At 43.7% G+C, this 10,682-nt stretch overlaps 1 pseudogene; it reads right to left on the bottom strand.

Annotated features, from left to right (window-relative positions):
- Positions 1-1,775: 1,775 nt before the first annotated feature.
- On the bottom strand, positions 1,776-9,456 carry LOC145745944 (uncharacterized; annotated as a pseudogene).
- Positions 9,457-10,682: the final 1,226 nt, after the last annotated feature.

Here is a 10,682-nt window from a genome sequence, read left to right as displayed (position 1 = left end):
TTTTGAAAATGGTGTGGATGTTAAGGTTGATGAGGATAGTGAGGATGATGAGGATGATGAGAATGGTGAGGATGGTGAGGATTGTAAAGATGGTGAGGATAGTAAAGATAGTGAGAATGGTGAGTATGCTGAGGATAGTGAGAATGTTGAAAATGGTGAAGATGTTAAGGATGGTGAGGATGATAAAGATGATGAGGATGATAAAAATGATGAGGATGATAAAGATGATGAGGATTATGAGGATGATGAAGATGATGAGGATGATGAGGATGATGATGATGGTGATGACGGTAAGGATGGTGAGGATGGTGAGGATGTTAAAAATGATGAGGATGATATCATCCTTATCAACATCATCATCCTTAATTGAGGCTGATGAGGATGATGAGGATGATAATGAAAATGTGGATGATAAGGATGATGATGTTGATAAAGATGATGATGTTGATAAGGATGATGAAAATGATAAGGATGATAAGGATGATGAGGATAGTGAACACGGTGGGGATGGTGAGGATGATGAGGTTGGTGAGGATGATGAGGAAGGTGAGGATGGTGAGGATGGTGAGAATGGTGAGAATGGTGAGGATGGTGAGGATGATGAGGTTGATGAAGATGATGAGGATGATGAGGATAGTAAGGATGGTAAGAATGAGAATGGTAAAGATGGTTGGGATGTGAGAATGGTGAGAATGGTGGGGATGGTGAGGATGGTGAAGATGGTGAGGATGGTGAGGATGGTGAGGATGATGAGAATGATGAGGTTAATGGGGATGATGAGGATGATGAGGATAATAAGGATGATAAGGATGATGGAGATGATGAGGATGATAAAAATGGTAAGGATGTTGAGGATGGTGAGGATGGTAAGGATGGTGAGAATGGTGAGGCTGGTGAGGATGGTAAGTATGATAAGGATGGTGTGGATTTTAGGAATGGTGTGGTTGATGAGGTTAATGAGAATATTGAGGATGATAAAAATGATGAGGATGATAAGGATGTTGAGGATTGTGAAGATGGTGAGGATAGTGAAGATGATGAGGATGGTGATGACGGTAAGGATGGTGAAGATGGAGAGGATGGTGAGGATGGTGAGAATGGAAAGAATAGGGAGGATGGAGAGCATGGTGATAATGGTGAGAATGGTGAAGATAGTAAGGATGGTGAGGTTGGTGAGGATGATGAAGATGATGAGAATGGTGAGGATGGTGAGGATGGTGAGAATGGTGAGGATGGTGAGGACGGTGAGGATGTTGAGGATGGAGCGAATGGAGAAGATGGTGAGGAAGGTGAGGATGGTTAGGATGGTGAGGATGGTGAGGATGGTGATAAAGTTGCGAATGGTGAGGATAGTGAAAATGTTGAAGATGATGAGGATGATGTGGATGATGAGGATGATGAAGATAGTGAGGATGGTGCGGATGGTGAAGATGGTGAGGATGGTGAGGATGGTGAGGATTGTGAAGATGGTGAGGATAGTGAAGATAGTGAGAATGGGGAAGATGCTGAGGATAGTGAGAATGTTGATAATGGTGAAGATGTTGAGGATGACGAGGATGTTGAAGATGATGAGGATGATGAATATAATAAGGATGATAAGGATCATGATGTTGATGAGGATGTTGAGGGTGATGAGGACGCTAAGGACGGTGATGACAGTAAGGTTGGTGAGGATGATGAGGATGGTGAGGATGGTGAAGATGGTGAGGATGGTGAGGATGGGAGGATGTTGAGGATAGTGAGGATGCAGAGGAGGGAAGGAATGGAGAGGATGGTTAAGATGGTGAAGATGGTGAGGATGGTGAGGATGGTGATAAAGTTGCGAATGTTGAGGATGGTGAGATTGTTGAAGATGATGAGGATGATGAGGATGATGAGGATGATGTGGATGATGAGGATGATGAGGATAGTGAGGATGGTGCGGATGGTGAGGATGGTGAGAATGGTGAGAATGTTGAAGATGATGAGGATGATGAGGATGATGAGGATGATGAGGATGATGTGGATGATGATAATGGTGTGGATGGTGAGGATGATGAGGTTAGTGAGGTTGGTAAGGAAAGTGAGGATGATGATGATGATGAGGATGATGAGGTTAATGGGGTTGATGAGGATGATGAGGATGATAAGGATGTTGAAGATGATTAGAATGATAAGAATTGTAAGGATGTTCAGGATGGTGAGGATGGTAAGGATGGTGAGAATGGTGAAGATGGTGAGGATTGTAAGGATGATAAGGATAGGGAGGATTTCGGAAATGGTGTGGATTTTGAGGTTGATAATGATAATGAGGATGATGTGGATGATGAGAATGGTGAGAATGGTGAGAATTGTGAAGATGGTGAGGATAGTGAAGATAGTGAGAATGGTAAGGATGCTGAGAATAGTGAGAATGTTGATCATGTTGAATTTGGTGAAGATGTTGCGGATGATGAAGATGGTGAAGAAGATGAGAATGATAAGGATGATGAGGATAATAAGGATGATAAGGATGATGATGTTGATGAGGATGATGAGGACGGTGAGGACGGTGATGACGGTAAGGTTGGTGAGGATAGTGAAGATATTGTAGATAGTGAGGATAGTGAGGATAGTAAGAATGGTAAGGATTGTAAGGATGGCGAGGATGGTGAGGATGGTGAGGATGTTGAGGATGATGAGGATGGTGAGGATGATGAAGTTGTTAGGGATGGTGAGAATTGTGAGGATGGTGAGGATAGTGAGGATAGTGATAAAAGTGAGGATGGTGAGGATGTTGAGGATGGTGAGAATGGGGAGGATGGTGAGGATGGTGAGGATGGTGAGGATGATGAGGATGTTGAGAATGTTGAGGATGGTAAGGATGGTGATGATGATGAAATTGGTAAGGATGGTTAGGATGGTGAGAATTGTGAGGTTGGTGAGGATAGTGAGGATGGTGAAGTTGGTGAGGATGGTGAGGATGGTGATGATGGTGAGGATGGTAAGGATGATAAGGATGGTGAAGATGGTGAGGATGGTGAGAATGGTAAGGATTGTAAGGATGGAGAATATGGTGAAGATGGTAAGGATTGTAGAAATGGTGAGGATGGTGAGGATGATAAGGATGATAAGGATGGTGAGGATTTTGGGAATGGCGTGGATGTTGAAGTTGATGAAGATAATGAAGATGGATAGGATGATAAGAATGGTGAGGATGGTGAGGATTTTGAAGATGGTGAGAATAGTAAAGATAGTGGGAATGGTGATGATGCTGAGGATAGTGAGAATGATGATTATGGTGAGTTTGGTGAAGATGTTGAGGATGATGGGTATGAAGAAGATGATGAGGATGATGAGGTTGATGAGGATAATAAGGATGATAAGGATGATGATGTTGATGAGGATGATAAAGATGATGAGGACGGTGAGGACGGTGATGACGGTGAGGTTGGTGAGGATGGTGAGGATTGTGAGGATGGTGAAGATGGTGCGGATGGTAAGGATGGTGAGGATGGTGAGGATGGTGAGCATGTTGAGGATGTTGAGGATGGTGAGGATGGTGAGGATGATGAAGTTGGTGAGGATGGTTAGGATGGTGAGAATTGTGAGGATGGTGAGGATTGTGAGGATAGTGAGGATAGTGATAAACGTGAGGATGGTGAAGATGGTGAAGATGGTAAGGATTGTAAGTATGAAGAAAATGGTGAGGATGGTAAGGATGGTGAGGATGGTGAAGATTATGAGGATGATGAGGATGATAAGGATGATGAGGATGATGAAGATGAAGAGGATGATGAAAATGATATGGATGATGAGGATGATAAGGATGATGAGGTTTATGAGGATGATGAGGATGATGAAGATGGTGAGAACAGTGAGGATGGTGAGGATGGATACGATGGTAAGGTTGGTGAGGATGGAGAGAGTAGGAAGGATGGAGAGCATGGTGATAATGGTGAGAATGGTGAATATAGTAAGGATGGTAAGGATGGTGCGGATGTTGAGGATGGTGAGAATGGTGAGGATGTTGAGGATGGTAAGAATGTTGAGGATGTTGAGGATGGTGAGGATGGCGAGGATGATGAAGTTGGTGAGGATGGTTAGGATGATGAGAATTGTGAGGATGGTGAGGATTGTGAGGATAGTGAGGATAGTGAAAAACGTGAGGATGGTGAGGATGGTGAAGATGGTAAGGATTGTAAGTATGGAGAATATGGTGAGGATGGTGAGGATGGTGAAGATGATGAGGATGATGAGGATGATAAGGATGATGAGGATGATGAAGATGAAGAGGATGATGAAAATGATATGGATGATGAGGATGATAAGGATGATGAGGTTTATGAGGATGATGAGGATGATGAAGATGGTGAGAACGGTGAGGATATTGAGGATGGATACGATGGTGAGGTTGGTGAGGATGGAGAGAGTAGGAAGGATGGAGAGCATGGTGATAATGGTGAGAATGGTGAATATAGTAAGGATGGTAAGGATGGTGCGGATGTTGAGGATGGTGAGAATGGTGAGGATGTTGAGGATGATGAGGATGATGCGTCTGATGAGGATGATAAGGAAAATGTGGATGATAAGGATAATGATGTTGGTAAGGATGATAAAAATGATAAGGATGATGAGGATGATGAGGATGATGATGATGGTGAAGACGGTGGGGATGTTGAGGATGATGAGGTTGGTGAGGATGGTGAGGAAGGTGAGGATGGTGAGGATGGTGAGGATAGTGAGGATGGTGAAAATGGTGAGAATGGTGAGGATGGGGAGGATGGTGAGGATGATGAGGTTAATGAAGATGATGAGGATGGTAAGGATGATAAGAATGAGAATGGTGAAGATGGTTGGGATGTGAGAATGGTGAAGATGATGAAGATGATGAGGTTAATGGGGATGATGAGGATGATGAGGATAATAAGAATGTTGAAGATGATGAGGATGATAAGAATGGTAAGGATGTTGAGGTTTTGTGAGGATAATAAGGATGGTGAGAATAGTGAAGATGGTGAGGATGGTAAGGATGGTAAGGATGGTGAGGATAGTGAAGATATTGAGAATGGTGAGGATGCTGGGGATTGTGAGAATGTTGATAATGGTGAGTTTGGTGAAGATGTTGAGGATGATGAGGATGATGAGGTTAATGGGGATGATGAGGATGATGAGGATGATAAGGACAATGAAAATGATTAGGATGATAAGAATGGTAAGGATGTTGAGGATGGTGAGGATGGTGAAGATGGTAAGGATGATAAGGATGGTGAGGATTTTGGGAATGGTGTGGATGTTGAGGTTGATGAAGATAATGAGTATGATGAGAATAGTGAGGATGGTGAGGATTGTGAAGATGGTGAGGATAGTGAAAATAGTGAGAATGGTGAAGATGTTGAGGATAGTGAGAATGTTGATAATGGTGAAGATGTTGAGGATGATGAGGATGATGAAGATGATGAGGATGATGAAGATAATAAGGATGATAAGGATCATGGTGTTGATGAGGATGCTGAGTGTGATGAGGACGGTAAGGACGGTGATGACGGTGAGGTTGTTGAGGATGGTGAGGATGGTGAGGATTGTGGAGATGGTAAAGATGGTGAGGATGGTGAGGATGGTGAGGATGGTGAGGATGGTGAGGATGGTGAGGATAGTGAGGATGGTGAAGATGGTGAGGATTGTAAGGATGGAGAGGAGGGAGAGAATAGAGAGGATGGTTAAGATGGTGAGGATGGTGAGGATCGTGAGGATGGTGAGGGTGGTGAGGATGGTGAAGATGGTGATAAAGTTGCGAATGTTGAGGATGGTGAGATTGTTGAAGATGATGAGGATGATGAGGATGATGAAGATGATGAGGATGATGAGGATGATGAGGATGATGAGGGTGATGTGGTTGGTGCGGATGGTGAGGATAATGAGGTTAGTGAGGTTGGTGAGGAAGGTGAGGATGATGATGAGGATGATGAGGTTAATGGGGATGATGAGGATGATAAGGATGTTGAAGATGATGAAGATGATAAGAATTGTAAGGATGTTGAGGATGGTGAGGATGGTAAGGATGGTGAGAATGGCGAGGATGGTGAGGATTGTATGGATGATAAGGATGGGGAAGATTTTGGAAATGGTGTGGATTTTGAGGTTGATGAGGATAATGAGGATGATGTGAATGATGAGAATGGTAAGAATGGTGAGAATTGTGAAGATGGTGAGGATAGTGAAGATAGTGAGAATGGTGAGGATGCTGAGGATAGTGAGAATGTTGATAATAGTGAGTTTGGTGAAGATGTTGCGGATGATGAGGATGATGAAGAAGATGAGAATGGTGAGGATGATTAGGATAATAAGGATGATAAAAATGATGATGTTGATGAGGATGATGAGGATGATGAGGACGGTGAGGACGGTGATGACGGTGAGGTTGGTGAGGATAGTGAAAATATTGAGGAGAGTGAGGATGGTGAGGAGGGTGAGGATGGTAAGGATGGTAAGGATGGTGAGGATGGTGAGGATGGTGAGGATGTTGAGGATTATGATGATGATGAGGATGATGAGAATGATGAAGATGGTGAGAATGGTGAAGATGGTGAGGATGGTGAGGATGGTGAGGATGGTGAGGATGTTGAGGATGGTGAGGATGGTGAGGATGATGAAGTTGAAAAAGATGGTGAGAATTGTGAGGATGGTGAGGATAGTGGGGATAGTGATAAAAGTGAGGATGGTGAGAATGGTGAGAATGGGGAGGATGGTGAGTATGATGAGAATGGTAAGGATTGTAAGGATGGAGAATATGGTGAGGACGGTAAGGATGTTGAGGATGGTAAGGATGATGAGGATAATGAGGATGATAAGGATGATGAGGATGATGAAGATGATGAGGATGATGAGGATGATATGGATGATGAGGATGATAAGGATGATGAGGATTATGAGGATGATGAAGATGGTGATGACGGTAAGGATGGAGAGGATGGTAAGGATGGTGAGGATGGTGAGGATGGTGAGGATGGAGAGAATATGGAGGATGGAGAGCATGGTGATAATCGTGAGAATGATGAAGATAGTAAGGATGGTGAGGATGATGAGGATAATAAGAATGGTGAAGATTGTGAGGATGGTGAGTATATTGAGGATGGTGATGATGTTGTGGTCGGTGAGGACGATTAGGATGGTGAGGATGGAGAGAATGAAGAGGATGGTTAAGATGGTGAGGATGGCGAAGATGGTGAGAATGGTAAAGATGGTGTGGATGGTGAAAATGTTGAGGATGATAAGGATGATGAGGACAGTGAGGATGGTGAGGATGGAGAGAATGAAGAGGATGGTGAAGATGGTGTGGATGGCGAATATGGTAAGGATGGTAAAGATGGTGTGGATGGTGAAAATGTTAAGGATGATAAGGATGATGAGGATGAAGAGGATGGTGCGGAAAGAGAGGACGATGAAGATCGTAAAGATGGTGAATATGATGAAGATGATAAGGATGGTGAGGATGATGAGGATGATGAGGATGATGAGGATGGTGAGGATGGTGATGTTGGTGAAGATGGTGAGGATAGTGAGGATGGTGCGGTTGGTGGGGATGGTGAGGATGCTGAGGATGGTGAGGATAATGTTGATGATAAGGATGATCAAGATGATGAGGATGGTGAAGACGGTGGGGATGGTCAGGATAGTGATAATGGTGAGGATGGTGAGGATGGTAAGGTTGGTGAGGATGTTGAGGACGGTGAGGATAGTGTGGATGGTGAGGATTGTGAGGATGGTCAAGATGGTGAAAATGGTGAGGATGGTAAGAATGATGATGAAGATGATGAAGATGCTAAGGATTGTAAGGATAAAGAGAATGGAGAGGATGGAAAGAATGGAGATAATGGTGAAGATGGTGAGGATGATGAGGATGATGAGGATGATAAGGATGATGAGAATAATGAGAATAATGAGAATAATGAGGAAAATGAGGATGATGAGGATGATGAGGATGATGAGGGTGATAAGGATGATAAGGATGGTGAGGATGGTAAGGTTGGTGAGGGTGGTGAGGATGGTGAGAATGGTGAGGATGGTGAAGACGGTGGAGATGGTCATGATGGTGATAATGGTGAGGACGATGAAGATGGTGAGGATGGTGAGGATGGTGTGGACGGTGAGGACGGTGAGGATGGTGAGGATGGAGAGAATGGTGAGAAAGGTGAGGATGGTGAGGATGGTGAGGATGTTGTGGACGGTGAGGACGGTGAGGATGGTGAGGATGGAGAAAATGGAAAGAATGGTGAAGATGGTGAGGATGGCGAGGATGGTGAGGATGGTAAAGATGGTGTGGATGGTGAAAATGTTGAGGATGATAAGGATGATGAGGATGATGAAGATGAAGAGGATGGTGCGGATGGAGAGGACGGTGAGGATGGTGAAGATCGTGAGGATGGTGATGTTGGTAAGGATGGTGAGGATGGTGAGGATGGTGATGATGTTGAGGATGATGAAGATGTTGAGGATGATGAGGATGATGAAGATGGTGAGAATGGTGAGGATGGTGAGGATGGTGAGGATGGTGTGGATTGTAAGGATGGAGAATGTGATGAGGATGGTTAGGATGGTGCGGATAATGAGGATGATGAGGATGATGAGGATGATGAGGATGATTAGGATGATGAAGATGATAAAAATGATGAGGATGATAAGGATGATGAGGATAATGAGGATGATGAAGATGATGAGGATGATGAGGATGGTGATGACGGTAAGGATGGTGAGGATGGTGAGAATGGTGAGGATGGTGATAAAGTTACGAATGGTGAGGATGGTGGGGATGATGAAAATGATGAGGATGATGAGGATGCTGAAGACGGTGGGGATGGTGAGGATGATTGGGTTGGTGAAGATGGTGAGGAAGGTAAGGATGGTGAGGATGGTGAGGATTGTGAGGATGGTGAGAATGGTGAGGATGGTTAGAATGGTGAGGATCATGAGGTTGATGAAGATGATGAGGATGATGAGGATGGTAAGAATGATAAGGATGGTGAGGATTTTGAGAATGGTGTGGATGTTGAGGTTGATGAGGATAGTGAGGATGATGAGGATGATGAGAATGGTGAGAATGGTAAGGATTGTGAAGATGGTGAGGATAGTGTAGATAGTGAGAATGGTGAGTATGCTGAGGATAGTGAGAATGTTGATAATGGTAAAGATGTTGAGGATGATGAGGATAATGAAGATGATGAGGTTGATAAAAATGATGAGGATGATAAAGATAATGAGGATTATGAGGATGATATCATTCTTATCAACATCATCATCCTTAATTGAGGCTGATGAGGATGATGAGAATGATAAGGAAAATGTGGATGACAAGGATGATGATGTTGATAAATATGATGATGTTGATAAGGATGATGAAAATGATAAAGATGATGAGGATGATGAGGATGGTGAAGACGGTGGGGATGGTGAGGATGATGAGGTTGGTGAGGATGATGAGGAAGGTGAGGATGGTGAGGACGGTGAGAATGGTGAGGATGGTGAGGATGGTGAGGATAATGAGGTTGATGAAGATAATGAGGATGATGAGAATGTTAAGGATGGTAAGAATGAAAATGGTGAAGATGGTCGGGATGTGAGAATGGTGAGGATGGTGAGGATGGTGAAGTTGATGAGGATGATGAGGATGATGAGAATGATGAGGTTAATGGGGATGATGAGGATGTTGAGGATGATAAGGATGATAAGGATGATGAAGATGATGAGGATGATAAGAATGGTAAAGATGTTGAGGTTGGTGAGGATGGTAAGGATGGTGAGAATGGTGATGATGTTGAGGATGGTAAGTATGATAAGGATGGTGAGGATTTTAGGAATGGTCTGAATGATGAGGTTGATGAGGATAGTGAGGATGATAAAAATGATGAGGATGATAAGGATGTTGAGGATTGTGAAGATGGTGAGGATAGTGAGGATGATGAGGATGGTGATGACGGTAAGGATGGTGAAGATGGAGAGGATTGTGAGGTTGGAAAGAATAGGGAGGATGGAGAGCATGGTGATAATGGTGAGAATGGTGAAGATAGTAAGGATGGTGAGGTTGGTGAGGATGATGAGGATGATGAGAATGGTGGAGATGGTGAGGATGGTGAGAATGGTGAGGATGGTGAGGACGGTGAGGATGGTGAGGATGAAGAGAATGGAGAAAATGGTGAGGATGGTGAGGATAGTGATAAAGTTGCGAGTGGTGAGGATAGTGAGAATGTTGAAGATGATGAGGATGATGCGGATGATGAGGATGATGAAGATAGTGAGGATGGTGCGGATGGTGAGGATGGTGAAGATGGTGAGGATGTTGAGAATGTTGAGGATGATGAGGATGATGAGGCTGATGAGGATGATGAGGATGATGAGGATGATAATGAAAATGTGGATGATAAGGATGATGATGTTAATAAGGATGATAAAAATGATAAGAATGATGAGGATGATGAGGATGGTGAAGACGGTGAGGATGGTGAGGATGATGAGGTTGGTGAGGATGGTGAGAAAAAGGAGGATGGTGAGGATGGTGAGAATGGTGAGGATTTTGAGGATGGTGAGGATAGTGAGGATGATGAGGTTGATGAGGATGGTGAAGACGGTGAGGATGGTGAGGATTATGAGGTTGGTGAGAATGGTGAGTATGGTGGGATGGTAAGTATGATAAGGATGGTGAGGATTTTAAGAATGGTGTGGATGTTGAG

Source organism: Corella eumyota, chromosome 3 (genome assembly GCF_963082875.1).
Source record: "Corella eumyota chromosome 3, kaCorEumy4.1, whole genome shotgun sequence".
In the NCBI taxonomy this organism is placed as follows: Eukaryota; Metazoa; Chordata; class Ascidiacea; order Phlebobranchia; family Corellidae; genus Corella; species Corella eumyota.
This window is presented reverse-complemented; position numbering and strand designations above follow the sequence as displayed.